The sequence below is a fragment of the Squalius cephalus genome (assembly GCF_949319135.1).
Source record: "Squalius cephalus genome assembly, chromosome: 3".
Classification (NCBI taxonomy): Eukaryota; Metazoa; Chordata; class Actinopteri; order Cypriniformes; family Leuciscidae; genus Squalius; species Squalius cephalus.
In genome coordinates, this window is record NC_137124.1 from 40858932 (window position 1) to 40882743 (window position 23812).

The window sequence follows — 23812 nt, forward strand, 5'->3', positions numbered from 1 at the left end:
ATCACCCCTACTTTACCCAGGTATACAATATAGTACAAAAATGAACAGCCATTTGATTGCAAAATGCTCTAAAATATTTTCCCAATGTTGAAGGCTGAAGAGAGGCGGGAAAGGGCAAGTTCTTTACAGTATGGATGGGTACAGTATGTGTCATTATTTTGTAGGCGCAGATGGAGATGTTTTTGACAAAGAGTTCCTACTTTTATTTCATAACATGGACTCCACAGTTGTGCGTCATCTTTCGGGTACCCAGAAGTGAAGACTTCATCTGCTCTGCTGTGGGAACCATCACCGATTTCTGGACCTGCCACATTCTACCAAGACTGACCCTAAACACTCAGGTACACCGCACGGTTTACTATCATCTGCATGAACTTGCCAGATTATGATACCGCAAATACACATAGTATGTTTTAACATTGGACTTTCATTTAAACACCATTCAAAAACAAACAATCAAATTGGCAATACATTTATTTTATTGAATATTCAGTATCTACATTATCATCAATCTCACTGTACATATTTTATGATGTACAATTAATCTATCATTTCAATTCTATCATTGCTTTTTTATATAAGTAATTTTCCTATGATTAGGAACTGGAGCACAACCCTGCCAGTTGTAGTAGTGCCACTATTGCAGGCACTAAGGCAGGGAGTAGTGGAGCAAATGACAAGAGTGCAGTCAAAGGCAAGAGAAAGGGCAGCAGAAAAGGAAGTGGTGGTGGCAGTGAAGGCATCATGACAGGAACCAGCAGAGCAGGGCAGGAGCAGAGTGATGGTACTTCAGGCATCATAGCAGGGACAAGCAGAGGAGCAGAGTCATGGTACTTCCCAATAGGACAGTTAGACCTGTAAAGCCAGACATTTCATGCTACAGTTCATGATATAGGTGCAATAGTTAATTGAAAATGAGCTGTAAATGAGCAATATTGCCTTCAACAGGTATGTGGATTGTCATCTGGGATTGTTATTGTTAACTTACCTCACTGCTGGACATGTTGACTAAAGCTGCACACACATGAACAATCTTGTCAATTGTTGTGTCTTCTTTGTTTTGCCTTTCATCCATTAGGCTCTTCACCAAACGCATTGGAATCGGACCATCCAGGATGTGGAACCGTCCCTTGAGGACCCCAATCACTCTTTCTTAAAAAAAAAGAAATATCTCATCTTTTTTTGTTGTTGTTGTATTTTATTTACAAAATAATATAATATTTATAATTATCTCAAATAAAAATTCTTACCTATGTGAATTCTGATATTCGATTTCACACGTGACTCCTCAACTTCTTTCCCAGGCAGTTGTTTCCGGCCACGAGTGAAAGCTGGCATGACCAAATGGGCACAGAGAACAGCAAAATCTTCCACAAGAGTAAAACCCCTGTCAGCCAGTATCTGTAATAGAGAATTCAAACATACAAACAATTCATTGATTAAAAAAGGTCAGGGGTATTTTCACAAGTAATGTTCCCAGCTACATCTGCACAAACTAGTACATACCTGGGGCCTCATTTATAAAACTGTGCGTAGGAACCTTACTAAAAGTGTACGTGCGCCCGAAAGCCAAAAATGGCGTACGCAAAAAAATATTCAGACTTATAAAACCGTGCGTACGCCAGAACCTGCGCAGAATTCACTTTATAAATCCCAGTCAGCGGAAGATTGTGCGTACATGCGTCTCCACCCGAAATAACCATATATGGAGCTTACAACGCCTAGTTTTACTATGCAGATCCTCATCTACATATCATTTGCATATGATTATTCATCCACGTGATAACTTAAACGTTATCACGTGGATGAATAATCATATGCAAATGATATAAACGGTACAAGAAACATTACATTAACACAAATCAAGTAGTTGTCTATCCTTGCCTTGTTTTTGAATAGCCTACATAAATCAAATAGTGTAAAATACATTTCAGAGAAAGTTTTTCTCAATCTTTTCCACTTGCCGAATTGTATTTTTAATTGATTTATATTTTTAATGGAAACAGATAGGCCTTGGGCATTATTTGCACGAAACTATTTTCTCATACAATCTGGTATTATCATGATAAGCAATTATCTCTGTGGTTAAAACATTAAAGCACGCCACAGGAAAAGTGTTCAAAAACAATCGCATCCACAACTAATATTTCTAATGATTGAATTTAAAAAAATAACTTCAGTAATGATTTCATGTTTAAGTGTTTAACTCCATTAATTTGAATGGCATACTTAATATAAATGTTTATATCAGAAGTATTTTATTTATTTAAACTGTTATTTGCGTCAGTTTCACTAAACGGCTCAACGCGCTAGCTGCCGCGGACATTTAAGAAGGAATGGATATTTGCTTCAAGTGACAGGCTTGGTGATTGAAATTGTATTTGTATAATCTTTCTGTATATGTTTAATTTTCTTTAGATTTTCTGTATAAAAGTGACCAAAAATACATTTAACTCCAGCTCACCATCGGTGTCGCCAAAGTGCTCCATCTCCAAAACGTTCGTACGCATGGGTCAGAGTTTGCGTGCAGGTGCGCAAATTTTCCCGTCAAATTTTTCTTTATAAATCCCACCTTTTGCGCAGGAACTGGCGTACGCATGTTTTCAGCCCCGTTTTGTGCATACGCAAGCTTTATAAATGAGGCCCCTGGTCTCCTGGCTTGTGGTAGCTGGAAGATAAAAAGCCAGACTGCCTCACAATATGGACATCAGATGCCCGACCCCCCCAGCCTTTTGAAAGGAAGGTGATGCATCCAGATGGATGACAGGCGATTAAATATTTAGCTGTTGTCCACTTCTTATAATTTGAGTAGGTCTTTGCACTGAAACACAAAAATCATAAATTGTAAGTTGTATAACAGACATGCATTTTTGCAAGAAATTCAGATTGTGGTGTAGTGATAGATTGAAAAGTCATTCTACTTAAAGGTGCTCTAAGCGATGTCACGCGTTTTTTAGGCCAAAATATTTTTTGTCACATACAGCAAACATCTCCTCACCACCCGCTAGCTGCCTGTCCCCTGAACACACTGTAAAAAAAACGCGGTCTCTGTAGACAGCCCAGGCTCCACAAACTGCAAGAAAAACAAACTGGGCTCGCCCGCAACACGAAACATAACAAACTGATCCAGCCAATAACCGACAAGAATGATTTGGGGGTGGGGTTTGGGGGGTTAGTGCGTGGATGAGGAGGAGGGAGGGTCTAGCTAGCCTCCGTTTTGTTTGACAATACTTCGAACGTCAACAAGAAATGACGTCACCCAACATCACTTAGAGCACCTTTAACCGAGCTTTCAGTTTCTTTGGACGCTCGATCCTTACTTCGAAACAATCAATGATGCTTGTCAGGTGGGGAAACTGGAATCACATTTCTGATGGTATTGAATCTCATATGCACTCTCTATCAGGCCAGCGTATTAGGAATGCCATTTTGGCATACATGACATCTACCCACTTTGTGAACACACGTAAAACTGTTGTTCTATTTAGCCCAAACATTTCAGCCAGTACAGGTGTTGTTGGGTTTTGGCGCAGCTTTAGCAGTGTGACAAATAACTGGTCTTCTGAGGTCAATTTGCAGAGCCGATTGAATGGAATGAACGGAGAAAGAAATTTATGAATTACAACAAAAACTGTCCAGGAAACACCGGTCATTAATTTGCACTTCTCATCATTCTCTTTCAAAATGCTTGCTTTACACCTCTGTTGTGCCTCATCCCTCTCTCTCCTAGCATCATCCCTTTCCTCTCTTAAAAGCTTAAATCTCTTGGTGAAGTTATTCTGTTGTAGGCTGGTCGGGTAAATCTGGGGTAGGTTCAGGACCCAGCAAACATTGGTCCGACGGCAACGTCGTGTCCCTGGCCAAAAATAGTCGCGGTAGGACAGCAAATAGGTAAAAATATGTAACACAGAACATTTCCTAAAAATGCATTCAGATACATTTGTACATGTCTACAGTTCTCTGGGGTTGCATGTATAAGGGTTGCATGTATAATTGTTATTTTGACTTTTAGCTACTTGTAGTTCAATATGTAGTGTATCGGATGAGAGGACGTCACCTGGCGACGTCTTTTACACGTGCATATAGTCCATCATGACCCTCTATGAAATCCTTGTGAAATATGCAAAAGCTGTGCTTAATCCTTGCATGGTTAATACTGCAATAATTAATTTAATTGCCCAAGTAGTTTTTAAGAGGTTGTGAAGACGTCCACTGATGTCCTTTACACGTCTAGTCAAGGCTGTGAATAGGCTACACGTCCAATGACGTCTTTTACACGTCTAGTCAAGCAAGACAGAAAAAAAAAAAACCAGGAATTATCTTTATGAAATACACGATTTGTATACAAAGTAAATATATTTACTTTATCTTGTTTAAAAAAATTATAATCACAGAGTGCCCAGTGTGGTTAAGTGATTGCAAAGCCACTGCATTTTAGTCATTATTTCAACCTGTTGAACCTGATGTATTCGTTGTTATTTTTTTTATGGAATGTATGCATATACATGTAAAACAGAAATATATTCGGTCACCATATATGTCTGAGTTGGATGTAATCATGGATGTAATTGCCAAAACTGTGCTGCCAAGATGTAACAAAAGATCTCGCGACATTACAAAATCCCGCGATAGGTTAGATTATCTTGCGAGATGTTAACGCGTTCTCCCCATAGACTCGGGAACATTGAAGTTTGAACAACCACGAGGAGAGGAGGAATTGAGGCGCGTGTTGTACTTGTATCCATCCATATTATTAGAAATCTACTGTTGGGTACGTACATTTTGTATTATTAGATTAACGTGCTAGAGTTTTACTTGTTTGACATTAATGAACCGAAAGAAATGATGCCCACATTGTCAACTGAAATTGGCTAACTGAGTTTGGCTAAAATTAGCTAGTAGGCTAAAAGTTACTTTGAACGTATACAACGGTATACCATAGTATAAAGAATGTTTAATGATACAGTCAAAGTTATTACTGTAACTTATTAATGTAGCCTTGTGAGAGTTTCTTTCAGAAAGTAAATTATCTGAAATAGAATGAAATGTTTAGCTGGATTTGAACATGTATGTTTTCAGTAACTGCTTTAAAAATATTTTGTAATTTTAGAATTGCTAAACATGTCTATTCAGGGGACATCACAGCCCACCTGTCTTTATCAGAAATGTCCTGTTCACTTTCTCACAGTTACACACCTATTTAAGGCTCTTTCTCAAGGGCACCACAGTGGTATTTAAGAGGCAGGGGACAAATGCTGTTCCCCTCAACTGATCTAACACCAATTTAAAGCAGAACATCTTTTATACAATAAAATCAAATTTAATGCATGTTGATTACCTTTTTCTAATGTTTCATTCATTATTCATTCATCTTGTTCCATGGTTTTTTAAATTTAGCTGTAGACCATAAAAATATTTTGAAAATAAGTGCATGTCATTTACCTCAAATTTTTAATTTTATTTATTTTAAAAATAAATATATTCTCTTCCCTTAGATGCTGTGAAGAGGTGGAGCCCAAATGCTACAGACTCTGAAATTGATGCAGCAATGGCAGAACACCTGAAACATGCTCCAGGAAGAGGGGGTGGTGGATACAAAAAATGAGCCAAACAATGTGTTTAAGGGATAGTTCACCCAAAAATGAAAATTGTCATCATTTACTCAACCTCATGTTTCAAACCTGTATACCTTTCTATGTTATGCTAAACACAAAGATGTTTGGAAGAATGTTTGTAACCAAGCAGATGTCGCTTCCCATTAACTACCATAATCATTTTTTCTCCAATAATGGTAGTCAATGGATGCTCTATTTGCTTGGTTACAAACATTCTTCAAAATATCTTCTTTTGTGTTCAGCAGAAGAAAGAAACTCATACAGTTTTGGAATTTGGTGAGTAAATTACATAATTTTCATTTTTGGGTGAACTATCCCTTTATATAATAATTCAGTATTTTGCAATTGGTATTTTAGTTTGGTTAACAAATCGAGAGCTTAGAATTATAAGGTTCTATCTCCGTTTATTGTAGTTTATTGAGCATCAAAGTTTTTAAACTCGGTTTATGTTTTGTGAGATGGAACCTTTTTATTTTATTAATAACTACTAACAAAATATTTTTTTACAAAAATAACACCACACAGGCATTAATAAACACCTAATGAATCAGATTGTCAAAAACTCAATTTCAACCAAAAGTGGAGATAGAACCTTATAATTCTAAGCTCACGAAATGTTAAACATTGAAAAAAATAAAGAGAAATTTTGGCTGTTCAAGATCAATAAAATGTTAATCAGAACATGCTTCTTTTTTGCTTATGTCCACAAATAATGTGTTATTGTTTTTGATGTACACTTGATTAAAACGTTTTATTGACGTCCAGGTCTGACTGGACCTATTTTGGACCTTTTTAGAACCTTTGTCAAGATGTGTAAACCTCAAGACTTGATTGCCTTTCACTATGTTACACAATAGGTGTGTGATTATTTTATATGCAGGCTTATATATACACTTAAATTATGCAGCAACACATTTAAACACATATGACGACGCATTTAGACGTCCAGGGACGCGCAGAAGAGACGTGGAATTCACGGCCAGAAAAGACGTGGAATTCACGGCCAGACGACGTCAAAGATGTCGGTTCAACTTCCATTTTGGAACTATTTTTCAACCATGACGGGACGTCTCTGTCGGACGTCTTTTCAACGGTCATTAAACGTCCAAATGTTTGCTGGGATATTTATACCGACTTCATCAGGCTCAGAAAATTCTTCACAACCCAGCAAACATTTGGACGTTTAATGACCGTTGAAAAGACGTCCGTCCGAGACGTCCCGTCATGGTTGAAAAATAGTTCCAAAATGGAAGTTGAACCGACGTCTTTTCTGGCCGTGAATTCCACGTCTTTTCTGGCCGTGAATTCCACGTCTCTTCTGCGCGTCCCTGGACGTCTAAATGCGTCGTCATATGTGTTTAAATGTGTTGCTGCATAATTTAAGTGTATAAGCCTGCATATAAAATAATCACACACCTATTGTGTAACATCGTGAAAGACAATCAAGTCTTGAGGTTTAGCCTTCACATCTTGACAAAGGTTCTAAAAAGGTCCAAAATTGGTCCAGTCAGACCTGAACGTCAATAAAACGTTTTAATCACGTGTACATCAAAAACAATAACACATTATTTGTGGACATAAGCAAAAAAGAAGCATGTTCTGATTAAGCACAACATTTTATTGATCTTGAACAGCCAAAATTTCTCTTTATTTTTTTCAATGTTTAACATTTCGTGAGCTTAGAATTATAAGGTTCTATCTCCACTTTTGGTCGAAATTGAGTTTTTGACAATCTGATTCATTAGGTGTTTATTAATGCCTGTGTGGTGTTATTTTTGTAAAAAAAATATTTTGTTAGTAGTTATTAATAAAATAAAAGGTTCCATCTCACAAAACATAAACCGAGTTTAAAAACTTTGATCCTCAATAAACTACAATAAACAGAGATAGAACCTTATAATTCTAAGCTCTCGATTTGTTAACCAAACTAAATACCAATAGCAAAATACTGAATTATTATATAAAGATAGTTCACCCAAAAATGAAAATTATGTAATTTACTCACCAAATTCCAAACCTGTATGAGTTTCTTTCTTCTGCTGAACACAAAAAAAGATATTTTGAAGAATGTTTGTAACCAAGCAAATAGAGCATCCACTGACTACCATTATTGGAGAAAAAATGATTATTAATGGGAAGCGACATCTGCTTGGTTACAAACATTCTTCTAAATATCTTTGTGTTTAGCATAGAAAGGTATACAGGTTTGAAACATGAGGTTGAGTAAATGATGACAATTTTCATTTTTGGGTGAACTATCCCTTAAACACATTGTTTGGCTCTTTTTTTGTATCCACCACCCCCAGCTCTTCCTGGAGCGTGTTTCAGGTGTTCTGCCATTGCTGCATCAATTTCAGTGTCTGTAGCATGTGGGCTCCACCTCTTCACAGCATCTAAGGGAAGAGAATATATTTCTTTTTAAATTAAATGAACATAAAAAATTTGAGGTAAATGACATGCACTTATTTTCAAAATATTTGTATGGTCTTCAGCTAAATTCAAAACAGCATTTGTCCCCTGCCTCTTCAATACCACTGTGGTGTCCTTGAGAAAGACCCTTAACTAGGTGTGTAACAGTGAGAAAGTGAACAGGACATTTCTGATAAAGACAGGTGGGCTGTGATGTCCCCTGAATAGACATGTTTAGCAATTCTAAAATTACAAAATATTTTTAAAGCAGTTACTGAAAACATACATGTTCAAATCCAGCTAATTTCATTCTACTTCAGATAATTTACTTTCTGAAAGAAACTCTCAAAAGGCTACATTAATAATTTACAGTAATTGTGGGATAATCTATGTAGTGGAAGTGTACTACATAACATAATGTTACATGGTTTAGATCCTGAGTACTGTTTATGCCCAGGAGGGGGCATTGTGGGGGAGTTGAATAAATGTGGATCTAGGAAGTAGTCATGAAAAGTGTGTGTGCTTTTTACTCACGCAATAAACTAGAGAATACGACATGGTGTCAGAAGTGGGATACTCTATTAAGTTTGCGGAAGAAGTTTCGTTTCGGAGGAGAGTGAAGTTTTATAAGTTGGAAGTCGCAAAGTCATGGAACAAGCGGCAGGAGGACAACGCGCTCTAGGTGATGCAGCTGCCGGGGGGAGAGAGCCGCCCGCGCCGAGCCCGTGTGCTACGTTCAGCATCCAGCCACCTGAGCCATTTAACTTCTCCAAACCTACCGAATGGGAAAAATGGATCCGACGGTTTGAATGTTTCCGTCAAGCCAGTAATCTCCATACTTCCACGCAAGCCAATCAAATAAATACACTCATGTACTGTATGGGTGATGAAGCGGACGACATCTTGAAGGGGCTGAATTTGACGAATGAAAACAGTGAGCGTTATGACGCAGTGAAAGAGGGCTTTCACGCGTTTTTTGTTGTGAAGAAAAACGTAATTTATGAAAGAGCACGTTTCAACATGAGAAAACAAGGAGAAAACGAACCAGTCGACTCCTTTGTGACTGCACTGTATTCCTTGGCTGAGCACTGCAAATATGGGACACTGCACGACGAATTAATCAGAGACAGGTTAGTCGTTGGTTTAAATGATATACGTCTGTCAGAGCGAATGCAGTTAGATAAAGATCTAACGCTGGAAAAGGCCATTGATATGGCGAGACAGACTGAGGCAGTGAAGCAGCAGCAGAGTAACTTGCGTGGTGAATGCATTAATGCCAAAACTGACTCTGTTGATAGAGTCATAAGTAAAAGCAAGCCATTTCAAAGCAGGCAGAGAGTCAAAAATGCTCATGGAGCAAAAGACAAATTTAAACAGTCACAGTCAAGATGTCACAAGTGTGGAAAAAGCCCATTTCATCCGAAAGCGCACTGCCCTGCAAATACGGTACTCTGTCATGCCTGTGGGAAGAGGGGACATTACCAAAAGGTGTGTGCTTCATCCAGAAAGGTGAATGAGATTCAAGAACAAGACCCTGACATATTTTTAGGCACTGTGGTTGCCGAGGGTGACCCCTGGTTGATCGATATTAAAATAAAAGACTGTGAAGTACAGTTCAAAATCGACACAGGCGCTGATGTCACTGTTATGCCAGACCATGTGTTCCACAAAATATTTAAAGAAGGCAACAAACCAGCACTCCAGAGAGTGACCAAGCCTTTACTTGGACCTGGATGTTCACCACTTAGCGTGATTGGAGTTTCAAGCATGCTGCTTCTGAAAGGAGACAAGCACATATTGGAGGATGTGTATGTTGTTAAGAGTCTTCATTCACCACTGCTGGGGAGACCCGCCATCACCAAACTGGGTCTTGTCACACGTGTCGATGGCGTAAGCATTCACACACTACAGGAACGATATCCAAAGCTGTGCAGTGGGCTAGGACTGTTGCAGAGGCCTTACACCATTGAACTGAGCCCAGGAGCAGTGCCATTTTCCCTCAAAACTCCACGACGCATCGCTCTTCCACTCATGCCAAAAGTAAAAAATGAACTACAACGCATGGAGCGGATGGGGGTCATAAGCAGGGTGGAAGAACCCACAGAGTGGTGTGCAGGCATTGTCGTGGTGCCTAAAAAGTCAGGTGATCCACGCATTTGTGTTGACTTAACAAAGCTCAACGAATCAGTGTGAAGGGAGAAATTCATACTTCCTTCAGTTGAACAGACTCTTGGGTTGTTAGCGGGAGCTTGTGTTTTTAGCAAGTTAGATGCAAACATGGGATTTTGGCAAATACCTCTAGCAAAGCAGTCTGCCAAACTGACGACCTTCATCACACCGTTTGGGCGGTATTTCTTCAATCGTTTGCCCTTCGGTATCGCATCGGCACCTGAGCACTTCCAAAATCGTATGGTAACTGAAGTCACTGAGGGCCTGGACGGTGTGGTCTGTCACATGGACGATGTGCTGGTGTGGGGGCGTTCTCAAGAGGAGCATGATGTGCGCCTTCACGCAGTGCTCCAAAAGATGGAAAATGCTGGCGTCACCCTTAACTTAGACAAATGTGCCTTGTCGCAGCGTGTAGTCAAGTTTCTTGGCCACATTATCTCAGACAGAGGAGTGCAACCAGACCCAGCCAAGACCGCAGCGGTCCAGGAGATGCCGGAGCCAACAAATGTCAGTGAGCTAAGGAGTTTTCTTGGAATGGTCAACCAGCTGGGAAAATTCATTCCCCATCTGGCGGACAAAGATAAATCACTCAGAGATCTCCTGTCCAAGAAAAATTGTTGGTTCTGGGGGGAAGAACAGGTTAAAGCTTTTAAGAACTTGAAAGAAGACTTGTCATCTGCTCCAGTGCTGGCCTTGTACGATGCAAACAAGCAACTCAAAGTATCTGCAGACGCCTCATCGTATGGACTGGGAGCAGTCCTGCTGCAAAAAGAAGGTGTCGATTGGAGACCTGTTGCCTACGCGTCACGGTCTCTTACTCCTATCGAGCAAAGATACGCGCAAGTAGAAAAGGAGGCCCTTGGGCTGACCTGGGCATGTGAGAGATTTCGTGACTTTTTGATTGGTCAACATTTTGATATGGAAACCGATCATAAACCACTGTTGAGTCTCCTTGGTGGCCAGGATTTGGATGCCCTACCTCCCCGCATCCAGCGCTTCCGTATGAGACTGATGCGCTATTCATACAAGATTTCTCATGTTCCTGGAAAGAGCTTATGGACTGCTGACACTCTGTCACGTGCTCCGCTACCTGCTCATAAAGAAATCGTGGATGACGAGTTTATGGAGAGCACTAACATTTACGTGGACAGCATTGTGGAGCATCTCCCAGCAAGTCAATCTTTCCTGGACAACCTGAGAGAGCACCTCAAATCAGACAGTGTTTGCTCAAATGTCAGGACGGATGGCCTGAGTCAGGTTGTTGTACAGGGACTGAGAAGCTTTACTGGTCGGAGCGAGCTTACCTATCTGTTCATGACGGTCTTCTTCTGAAAGGTACAAGACTCGTCATTCCCTCTGCATTGCGGAATGATGTCCTCGACAGGCTCCACGAAGGGCATCAAGGCGTAGTTAAATGCAGAGCACGTGCACGGCAAAGTGTGTGGTGGCTGGGACTTAGCCAGCAGTTGAATGAGCTGGTTCTGAAATGCCATGCTTGCATTAAAGAGCGCACTAATCACACTGAACCGTTGATCCCATCGGATCTTCCTGAGAGGCCCTGGCAAAAGCTAGGGACAGATCTGTTTGTCCTGAAAGGGAAAACTTATCTTTTAGTTGTGGATTACTATTCACGTTATGTTGAGTTGGCAAATCTTTCACTCACCAGTTCTGCAGATGTCGCTACGCACTTAAAGTCTATCTTTGCACGCCACGGCATCCCGGAGACATTAGTGAGTGATAACGGGCCACAGTTCTCATCCAGCACTTTCTCAGAGTTCGCAGGTGCTTATGGATTCAGACATGTCACCAGTAGCCCGAAGCATCCACGCAGCAACGGAGAAGCTGAGCGGGCTGTACAGACCGTAAAAAACCTCCTCAAAAAAAGAGCAAGACCCCTACCTTGCCTTACTGTCATATAGGTCAACTCCACTTCACAATGGGTACAGCCCAGCCCAGTTGCTCATGGGACGCCGTCTTCATACTACGGTGCCAACCCTCCCAAGATTGCTGGACCCTTTGTTACCTGATGGCACCGCCATAAGTGTTCGAGAGAGAGAGAAAAGAAGTACAGATATGAGATATTTCAATAAACGGCATAGAGTGCAAGACCTAAATAAGCTCTCACCTGGCGATAAGGTGTGGGTCACAGATCAAAAGGTGATTGGAACTGTGGTGGAGAAACATCCAACACCCCGTTCTTACCAAGTGGATGTGCCTCATGGAACTGTTCGTAGGAACCGTCATTTCCTCTCTCCTATGGATGTAAAGGAGGGTGGGCGTGACACCCATGCTGGTTCCCAGTTGTCCGAGAACAGTACAGAGACACAAAATGCACTGGCACCCCAAACATATTCTGTCAGTCCAACAGGAGCAGTAACCAGAACCAGATCTGGGAGGCCAGTCGTAAAACCTAAAAGACTGGATTTATAGTCACTCCATTGTAGCCTCAGGGGACTGTTCTTACAGTAGTCAAGCAGTTTACTACTCCCCCTCAATGGGTAAAAAAAACAAAAAACAAAAAAAACAAAAGGAGAGATGTTGCTGATGTATGTTGAGAAAAAAATATACATGTGTATCTGTTGATAATGTGTTTTCATAACTTTTCGTAGCCTGGAATGAACAGTTTTCAGGTAATGTTTATCTGTACAAAAGATATTGTTATTGCTCTTCGTTGAGTTGTTCCCTAAGCGATGTCTACTAAGGAAAATATGTCATTGTTTTTTTCTTTATTATTGCTTCTGTTAAAAGGGGAGATGTGGGATAATCTATGTAGTGGAAGTGTACTACATAACATAATGTTACATGGTTTAGATCCTGAGTACTGTTTATGCCCAAGAGGGGGCATTGTGGGGGAGTTGAATAAATGTGGATCTAGGAAGTAGTCATGAAAAGTGTGTGTGCTTTTTACTCACGCAATAAACTAGAGAATACGACAGTAATAACTTTGACTGTATCATTAAACATACTTTATACTATGGTATATACCGTTGTATAAGTTCAAATTAACTTTTAGCCTACTAGCTAATTTTAGCCAAACTCAGTTAGCCAATTTCAGTTGACAATGTGGGCATCATTTCTTTCGGTTCATTCATGTCAAACAAGTAAAACTCTAGCACGTGACTCTAATAATACAAAATGTACGTAGTACGTACCCAACAGTAGATTTCTAATAATATGGGCCTCAATTCCTCCTCTCTCCGTGGTTGTTCAAACTTCAGTGTTCCGGAGTGAGTCTATGGGGAAAACGCGTTAACATCTCGTGAGATAATCTAACCTATCGCGGGATTTGGTAATGTCGGGAGATCTTTTGTTACATCTTGGCAGCACAGTTTTGGCAATTACATCCAACTCAGACATAAATGGTGACCAGATATATTTCTGTTTTACATGTATATGCATACATTCCATAAAAAAAAAACATAAAAAAAAAAACACAACGTATCAGGTAGGCTACAGGTTGAAATAATGACTAGAATGCAGAGGCTTTGCATTCACTTAACCACACTAGGAACTGTGTGATTATAATTTATTTAAACAAGATAAAGTAAATATATTTACTTTGTATACAATTCGTGTATTTCATAAAGATAATTCCTGTTTTTTTTTCTGTCTTGCTTGACTAGACGTGTAAAAGACATCAGTGGACGTCTATTCACAGCCTTGACGTGTAGCCTAAAGGACGTCAGTGGACGTCTTCACAACCTCTTAAAAACTACTTGGGCAATTAAATTAATTTTTGCAGTATTAACCATGCAAGGATTAAGCACAGCTTTTGCATATTTCACAAGGATTCCATGATGGAGGGTCATGATGGACTATAAATGCACGTGTAAAAGACGTCGCCAGGTGACGTCCTCTCACCCGATACACTATATTGAACTACACGTAGCTAAAAGTCAAAATAACAATTATACATGCAACCCCAGAGAACTGTAGACATGTACAAATGTATCTGAATGCATTTTTAGGAAATGTTCTGTGTTACATATTTTTACCGATTTATGCCGTCATACCGCGACTATTTTTGGCCAGGGACACGACGTTGCCGTCGGACCAATGTTTGCTGGGAAAGAACACAAAGAATGGCCTTCTCAGCTGCCATAGTTGCAACTCTTGCGTCATCAGAACAGTGTGTTCAACGCATCACCGTTTCTGTTTTAAAAACGTTGTGCAACGTTTGTCGGGGCTGAACGCAGCCCGTCTGGTCTGACTCAGTTCATCATTGATAGGGAGAGAACAGTTCAAACTTACTGCACTCTAAAATTGGCTGGGTTAAAAACAACCCAATTGGCAACCCAGTGCTGGGTAAATATTGGACAGAACACATGCTGGGTTAAATTAACCCAGTGACATTTTAACCCTGCAGGCTGGGTTGTCTAGAAACCCAAGATGTAGTAATTTTTTTACCATTAATGGATTTGCTATTCTGGGTTATTTTTGCTGGGTTATTTTTATTTTTCTTATAATTTCACCTGTGCTTTACTGTAAAACTTTGAATTAAGAAACAATGAAGAACATGTTTAGACTTAAAATAATTTTTAATGCTTGTCAACTGACATTCACAAATGTGTTAAAATTGGCAACAATGACAACAAACTGCACATTAAATTTAAATGCAAAAATCATTTAGTGCTGACATCAAAGTAGTTCAATATTGTCAGTTTTAATAAATAAATAAAGATTAGTTCTAAAACTATTACATGTTTAACGGTTTAAATACAGTGACATTGACAATTATATTTTAAATTCAGCAAATGCAAAATCATTTAAAAATACATCAAGTATTAAATAGTCAAATACAATTAAAGAAAGAAAGAAGATTAGTTCTGAACAATGACATTTATACGTTTAACTATTACATGTGTAACGGTCTAAATACGCAGTGAAATCAACAGACAATTCATTTTAAAGTCAGCAAATGCAAAATCATTTTTAAAATATGCAAAAATGTACACAAGTATAGTTAAATAAAGTCAAATACAGTTAAGAAAGAAAGAAAATTAGTTTTGAACAATGTCATTTATACCATTTAATTCTTAGGAAATTAAAGTGAAATTCACAGATGTGCAAAATTGTAGGCCTATTTTACAGTATGTACACAGTGAAATTTACTTTTTTTTTTACTCCGAAGAAGAAGACGGCTCTTAGACGCGGGTTATGTAGACTCTGCCCGGTTTAGAAACTCCACCATGTTCGTTCCGACCTATAAAAGAAAATAAACACAAAAATACAGATTGTTTAAATGGCAACGGTTTCATTATTCAGTTGAAGTCAGTTCAGTGTTGATTCAATTCAGTTCAATAACTGTGTGAAGTTTATCATGAAATGGAGTTTATCCTGATTTCAACAATCAATATTTTTATTTGGCGAAAAGCCATATAATAAGTGGTATGCTTTACATTATGTCTTGTTTGATCTTGTTTTTTTGTCTAGGATCAAAGTTGCTTAACAGGAATTGTTTTGAGGTAATGTACATCCAGTCAGTTTTCATCACAAAATAAACTCCTTCAGAGTTTATACGAGATCCCTCCACTTTGTGTTGATTACCCTGTTGAAGTTTATTCTGCAATATCAACTGGCTGGATGTACAAGTATCCCTTGCGTAATGAACAGGCAGTTCCAGTCAGGTTACAATGCAATTTAAATAGCAGTTATGCGGTTTTATACTCACTAGTTGAAGATCAATGAAAGCCTTTCTAGCTTCGTCAATAGATGGCCGATTTACCTTCTGACCAATACACTGTGGCAGGAAGAAGAAGGGGAAGGACCAAAAGAGAAACATCACCTCTATTCTCTGCAGAAAAGAGACATAACATCTCAGAAACAGGACCAGCTACAACAAATATACTAAAGTTTGTGCAATAAGCTACAGACATAAAAAATAAATATGCAATAATGATACTAATTACCTTGCCTTTTATGTTGTATTGAAGATTTAAAACAACAAACATCACCTTGTGGAATATTTTCCAAAGACTGATTCAATTTTTCTAAATTAATTGCAATCCTTAAAATTCTGTTACATAAAATAGGCTATCTCCCTTTGGAGTGACTGATTTTTGTAACCTTACAGATCTTTTTTATGCAAACAGCAACACAACACACTAACTAAAGTTGAGAAAATTAAAAAGAATAGCAGGGTGTATGTAGGTTTGAATAGTAGGTTCATTAAAAAACGAACATGTAGCTACTGATATTTATCCAAATGAATCGACATTGAATCAAGATCGGAATCGAACCACAAGCTTAGGTATAAATTGCTAAATTCAGAAGTTGGCAGCCTTGTGAGCTACCTATATTTAAGCACGGATCAAATTTATATGCGTTAAGTTCCGCGAGGTTGAGTTGATTATCATAGGCAGTCAATTATGTAAAAGCAGCAAAAGTGTATAATAAACATGAACTTAACCGTTAAACTTGTCGATAAGACTGGGTAACTGCCACTCGAAGAGAAGAGTTCATATCCATATGGTTTTCTAACTAGGAAAAAAAAAACAAAATTTTAAATTACATCACTTACCAAAAACGAATTTATGTAGCCTATGTAAAAAATACTTTTTGTACCACACCAAATCACCTCACTGGTCCAACCCACGCACTGATGCACGCACGCACTTTGAAAGTGTTCGCGGTGCTGATAAGTCGATTCATTTCCGGGAATCATTTTGTTTCAAACTTGCAAGTGTGAACCGGTTTATTTGAACCGGATGGTAGTTTCTTTTATACCTGCGGTCCCACGACATTTACGTAGGCTACTTTTTATGTCTTTTACATGTCGGTAAGGACAATTGCAGGCGTTTTACCTAAGGGCAGCGAGTCATATTTAGGGCCCGAGCACCGATGGTGAGAGGACCCTATTGTTTTTGCTCTGTTTATGCTCCGTTTATTATTATTATTCTTCTCCAAAGTGAATCGCTTTTTAGAGGGCCTAAACATGCTCGAAAACTCATTAAACTTTGCACACGCTTCAGAAGTGGTGAAAATTTACGTGTGATATGGTTTTCAGAATTGGGTGGGGCAAATTCGGTAAATTATTGCCCCCACATTTTGCCCCGGCTCTACGTTTCACGCACAGGTATGAAGTTTGGTACATACATGTAATGACCCAATACCTACAAAAAAGTCTCTTGGAGCATAGCCCTAAACACAACAGGAAGTCAGCTATTTTGAACTTCCTCCTGGATTTTGGGCATTTTTCAAAATTTCCTGATGTTGTACTTTAACGAACTCCTCCTACAGATTTGATCTGATCCTCTTCAAATTTGGTGAGTGTAATCTGAAGGCCTTTGCGACGTTAAATTGCGAAGATCTAGAGTTTTCGTCGAAGGATGTGCCCTCGGGGGCCTGACAAATGTTCACCCAATTTCGGCCTTTTGGTGATATATGCATGATCAGATAAGTTCAATATTAATGTTGCTTGCAGTTCTGATGTTGCTAGGCAACCACAGACAGCCTGCAGTAACTCAGGCATACAATATCCAATCTTCCCCAAACTTCACATGTTTGATAAGAGTCCTGTCCTGAACACATGACCATGCTCATATTTGGTTATAGGAATAGCGCCACCTGCTGGTAGCAGGAAGTGTGGCAAATACAAAACGTGCTCGAAAAATCATGAAACTTTGCACACGCTTCAGAAGTGGTGAAAATTTACGTGTGATGTGGTTTTCAAAATTGGGTGGGGCAAAATGGCTTAATTATTGCCCCTACATTTTTCCCCGGCTCGACGTTTCACGTACAGGTATGAAATTTGGTACATACATGTAATGACCCAATACCTACAAAAAAGTCTCTTGGAGCGCAGCCCTAAACACAACAGGAAGTCAGCTATTTTGAACTTCCTCTCAGATTTTGTGCAGTTTTTGCCATTTGCTGATGTTGTACTTTAACGAACTCTTCCTACAGTTTTGATCTGATCCTCTTCAAATTTGGTGAGTGTAATCTTAAGGCCTTTACTAAAGGCGCCGGGTGGCAGTGGCAGGGGTGCGAGGGCCCTTTTCATCGCTGCTTGCAGCTTTAATTAGGGCCCGAGCACCGATGGTGAGAGGACCCTATTGTTTTTGCTCCGTTTATTAGGGCCCGAGCACCGATGGTGAGAGGACCCTATTGTTTTTGCTCCGTTTATTATTATTCTTCTTCTTCTTCTCCAAAGTGAATAGCTTTTTAGAGGGCCTAAACATGCTCGAAAACTCATGAAACTTTGCACACGCTTCAGAAGTGGTGAAAATTTACGTGTGATATGGTTTTCAGAATTGGGGGGGGCAAATTCGGTAAATTATTGCCCCCACATTTTGCCCCGGCTCCTGGTTTCACGTACAGGTATGAAATTTGGTACATACATGTAATGACCCAATACCTACAGAAAAGTCTCTTGGAGCATAGCCCTAAACACAACAGGAAGTGAGCTATTTTGAACTTCCTCCTAGATTTTGGGCATTTTTCGTAATTTCCTGATGTTGTACTTTAACGAACTCCTCCTACAGATTTGATCTGATCCTCTTCAAATTTGGTGAGTGTAATCTTAAGGCCTTTGTGACGTTAAATTGCGAAGATCTAGAGTTTTCGTCGAAGGGTGTGCCCTCGGCGGCCTGACAAACGTTCACCCAATTTCGGCCTTCTGGTGATATATGCATGATCAGATAAGTTCAATATTAATGTTGAATGCAGTTCCGATGTTGCTAGGCAACCACAGACAGCCTGCAGTAACTCAGCCATACAATTTCCAATCTGTCCCAAACTTCACATGTTTGATAAGAGTCCTGTCCTGAACACATGACCATGCTCATATTTGGTTATAGCAATAGCGCCACCTGCTGGTAGCAGGAAGTGTGGCAAATACAAAACTTGCTCGAAAAATCATGAAACTTTGCACACGCCTCAGAAGTGGTGAAAATTTACGTGTGATATGGTTTTCAGAATTGGGGGGGGGGGCAAATTCGGTAAATTATTGCCCCCACATTTTGCCCCGGCTCCTGGTTTCACGTACAGGTATGAAATTTGGTACATGCATGTATTGACCCAATACCTACAGAAAAGTCTCTTGGAGCATAGCCCTAAACACAACAGGAAGTGATCTATTTTGAACTTCCTCCTAGATTTTGGACATTTTTCGTAATTTCCTGATGTTGTACTTTAACGTACTCCTCCTACAGTTTTGATCTGATCCTCTTCAAATTTGGTGAGTGTAATCTTAAGGCATTTCCTAAAGGCGCCGGGTGGCGGTGGCAGGGGTGCGAGGGCCCTTTTCATCGCTGCTTGCAGCTTTAATTAGGGCCCGAGCACCGATGGTGAGAGGACCCTATTGTTTTTGCTCCGTTTATTATTATTATTATTATTCTTCTCCAAAGTGAATCGCTTTTTAGAGGGCCTAAACATGCTCGAAAACTCATGAAACTTTGCACACGCTTCAGAAGTGGTGAAAATTTACGTGTGATATGGTTTTCAAAATTGGGTGGGGCAAATTCGGAAAATTATTGCCCCCACATTTTGCCCCGGCTCCTGGTTTCACTTACAGGTATGAAATTTGGTACATACATGTAATGACCCAATACCTACAAAAAAGTCTCTTGGAGCATAGCCCTAAACACAACAGGAAGTGAGCTATTTTGAACTTCCTCCTAGATTTTGGGCATTTTTCGTAATTTCCTGATGTTGTACTTTAACGAACTCCTCCTACAGTTTTGATCTGATCCTCTTCAAATTTGGTGAGTGTAATCTGAAGGCCTTTGCGACGTTAAATTGCGAAGATCTTGAGTTTTCGTCGAAGAGTGTGCCCTCGGCGGCCTGACAAACGTTCACCCAATTTCGGCCTTTTGGTGATATATGCATGATCAGATAAGTTCAATAATAATATTGCTTGCAGTTCCGATGTTGCTAGGCAACCACAGACAGCCTGCAGTAACTCAGCCATACATGTTTCAATCTGCCCCAAACTTCACATGTTTGATAAGAGTCCTGTCCTGAACACATGACCATGCTCATTATGGTTATAGCAATAGCGCCACCTGCTGGTAGCAGGAAGTGTGGCAAATACAAAACGTGCTCGAAAAATCATGAAACTTTGCACATGCTTCAGATGTGGTGAAAATTTACGTGTGATGTGGTTTTCAAAATTGGGTGGGGCAAAATGGCTTACTTATTGCCCCTATATTTTGCCCCGTCTCCTGGTTTCACGTACAGGTATGAAATTTGGTACATACATGTAAAGACCCAATACCTACAAAAAAGTCTCTTGGCGCGTAGCCCTAAACACAACAGGAAGTCAGCTATTTTGAACTTCCTCTCAGATTTTGGGCAGTTTTTGCCATTTCCTGATGTTGTACTTTAACAAACTCCTCCTACAGTTTTGATCTGATCCTCTTCAAATTTGGTGAGTGTAATCTTAAGGCATTTCCTAAAGGCGCTGGGTGGCGGTGGCAGGGGTGCGAGGGCCCTTTCATCGCTGCTTGCAGCTTTAATTATTCTTCTTCTTCTTCTTCTCCAAAGTGAATCGCTTTTTAGAGGGCCTAAACATGCTCGAAAACTCATGAAACTTTGCACACGCTTCAGAAGTGGTGAAAATTTACGTGTGATATGGTTTTCAGAATTGGGGGGGGCAAATTCGGTAAATTATTGCCCCCACATTTTGCCCCGGCTCCTGGTTTCATGTACAGGTATGAAATTTGGTACATACATGTAATGACCCAATACCTACAGAAAAGTCTCTTGGAGCATAGCCCTAAACACAACAGGAAGTGAGCTATTTTGAACTTCCTCCTAGATTTTGGGCATTTTTCGGAATTTCCTGATGTTGTACTTTAACGAACTCCTCCTACAGATTTGATTTGATCCTCTTCAAATTTGGTGAGTGTAATCTTAAGGCCTTTGTGACGTTAAATTGCGAAGATCTAGAGTTTTCGTCGAAGGGTGTGCCCTCGGCGGCCTGACAAACGTTCACCCAATTTCGGCCTTCTGGTGATATACATGATCAGATAAGTTCAATATTAATGTTGAATGCAGTTCCGATGTTGCTAGGCAACCACAGACAGCCTGCAGTAGCTCAGCCATACAATTTCCAATCTGTCCCAAACTTCACATGTTTGATAAGAGTCCTGTCCTGAACACATGACCATGCTCATATTTGGTTATAGCAATAGCGCCATCTGCTGGTAGCAGGAAGTGTGGCAAATACAAAACATGCTCGAAAAATCATGAAACTTTGCACACGCCTCAGAAGTGGTGAAAATTTACGTGTGATATGGTTTTCAGAATTGGGGGGGGCAAATTCGGTAAATTATTGCCCCCACATTTTGCCCCGGCTCCTGGTTTCACGTACAGGTATGAAATTTGGTACATGCATGTATTGACCCAATACCTACAGAAAAGTCTCTTGGAGCATAGCCCTAAACACAACAGGAAGTGATCTATTTTGAACTTCCTCCAAGATTTTGGACATTTTTCGTAATTTCCTGATGTTGTACTTTAACGTACTCCTCCTACAGTTTTGATCTGATCCTCTTCAAATTTGGTGAGTGTAATCTTAAGGCATTTCCTAAAGGCGCCGGGTGGCGGTGGCAGGGGTGCGAGGGCCCTTTTCATCGCTGCTTGCAGCTTTAATTCTTCTTCTTCTTCTTCTTCTTCTTCTTCTCCAAAGTGAATCGCTTTTTAGAGGGCCTAAACATGCTCGAAAACTCATGAAACTTTGCACACGCTTCAGAAGTGGTGAAAATTTACGTGTGATATGGTTTTCAAAATTGGGTGGGGCAAATTCGGTAAATTATTGCCCCCACATTTTGCCCCGGCTCTACGTTTCACGCACAGGTATGAAATTTGGTACATACATGTAATGACCCAATACCTACAAAAAAGTCTCTTGGAGCATAGCCCTAAACACAACAGGAAGTGAGCTATTTTGAACTTCCTCCTAGATTTTGGGCATTTTTCGTAATTTCCTGATGTTGTACTTTAACGAACTCCTCCTACAGATTTGATCTGATCCTCTTCAAATTTGGTGAGTGTAATCTGAAGGCCTTTGCGACGTTAAATTGCGAAGATCTTGAGTTTTCGTCGAAGGGTGTGCCCTCGGCGGCCTGACAAACATTCACCCAATTTCGGCCTTTTGGTGATATATGCATGATCAGATAAGTTCAATATTAATGTTGCTTGCAGTTCCGATGTTGCTAGGCAACCACAGACAGCCTGCAGTAACTCAGGCATACAATTTCCAATCTGCCCCAAACTTCACATGTTTGATAAGAGTCCTGTCCTGAACACATGACCATGCTCATATTTGGTTATAGCAATAGCGCCACCTGCTGGTAGCAGGAGGTGTGGCAAATACAAAACGTGCTCGAAAAATCATGAAACTTTGCACACGCTTCAGAAGTGGTGAAAAATTACGTGTGATGTGGTTTTCAAAATTGGGTGGGGCAAAATGGCTTAATTATTGCCCCTACATTTTGCCCCGGCTCCTGGTTTCACGTACAGGTATGAAATTTGGTACATACATGTAATGACCCAATACCTACAAAAAAGTCTCTTGGAGCATAGCCCTAAACACAACAGGAAGTCAGCTATTTTGAACTTCCTCTCAGATTTTGGGCAGTTTTTGCCATTTCCTGATGTTGTACTTTAACGAACTCCTCCTACAGTTTTGATCTGATCCTCTTCAAATTTGGTGAGTGTAATCTTAAGGCCTTTACTAAAGACGCCGGGTGGCGGTGGCAGGGGTGCGAGGGCCCTTTTCATCGCTGCTTGCAGCTTTAATACTCAATTGTTTTGTTTTGAGTGACTCGACTCACTTTGTTCAATTCGCTTGTCAGTGACAGAAACGACTCTTTTCCTCTGTTTTCACAGATATTCACATATTTCATAGTTCCGTGTGATACAGAATCATTAACTGTATTAATCTGTCGTCTCACATTAAAATGACTATGCGAGTCAATATCTGATTCTGAGGTAATAACTGTTTGTCGTACAAGTTGCATCACCAATTTTAGTCTGACTATATAAGTTTAAGAATTATTGGTGCGAAAAAAGTTATAATTGTGCTAATTCAAACTAATTATTAATAAAAAATAAAATAAAACATTATATAAACTTACCTTAAAACAGTTGCACCCAGCTGCTTTGTCCCTTTGTCCTCTCAAAATGACAGCTTGGGAGCGAATTTAAACATCTCCAAGGCGGGAAGCTCGTGAAACAACCCAGCGTTGCGACCCAGCAGGTTTAACCCAAAAACTGGAAAATTAAAACTACCCAAAGGTGTTTAAAATGTGATAAAATAACCCAACAAAATTACCCAACAGACTTGACCAAGCATTCTGGGTTAAAAAACAACCCAGCATTTTTTAGAGTGTGGCTGTGGAAATCAGTGGGCGTGTCTCATTATACTATAAGCAAAACGCCGTAAAATAGCTCGTGCTCTGTGCAACCAAAACGGCGTTTTTTACGGTGTCATATGACGAGATGAACGGCGTAAAACGCGGCGCTTTCCATGCACACTAAAACGCCGTCAAATACGGCGTCATTGACGTATTTCGCGCGTCTTTTACGCCGTTTGTAATTACAACGGCGTATTTTACGGCGTCCAATATACGGTTTAAAACGCCGTATTTGACGGCTTTAAACGCGATTAATCT

The 23812-nt window shown here is 39.9% G+C and overlaps 1 long non-coding RNA gene across 1 annotated transcript; it reads right to left on the minus strand.

Moving 5' to 3' along the window:
- Window positions 1–635: 635 nt before the first annotated feature.
- LOC307155864 lies at window positions 636–1342 on the minus strand. The gene is made up of 3 exons (XR_013820598.1): window positions 1251–1342; window positions 989–1152; window positions 636–855 (listed from the first exon to the last, which is right to left on the minus strand). It is a non-coding gene; the product is annotated as an uncharacterized lncRNA (long non-coding RNA).
- Window positions 1343–23812: the final 22470 nt, after the last annotated feature.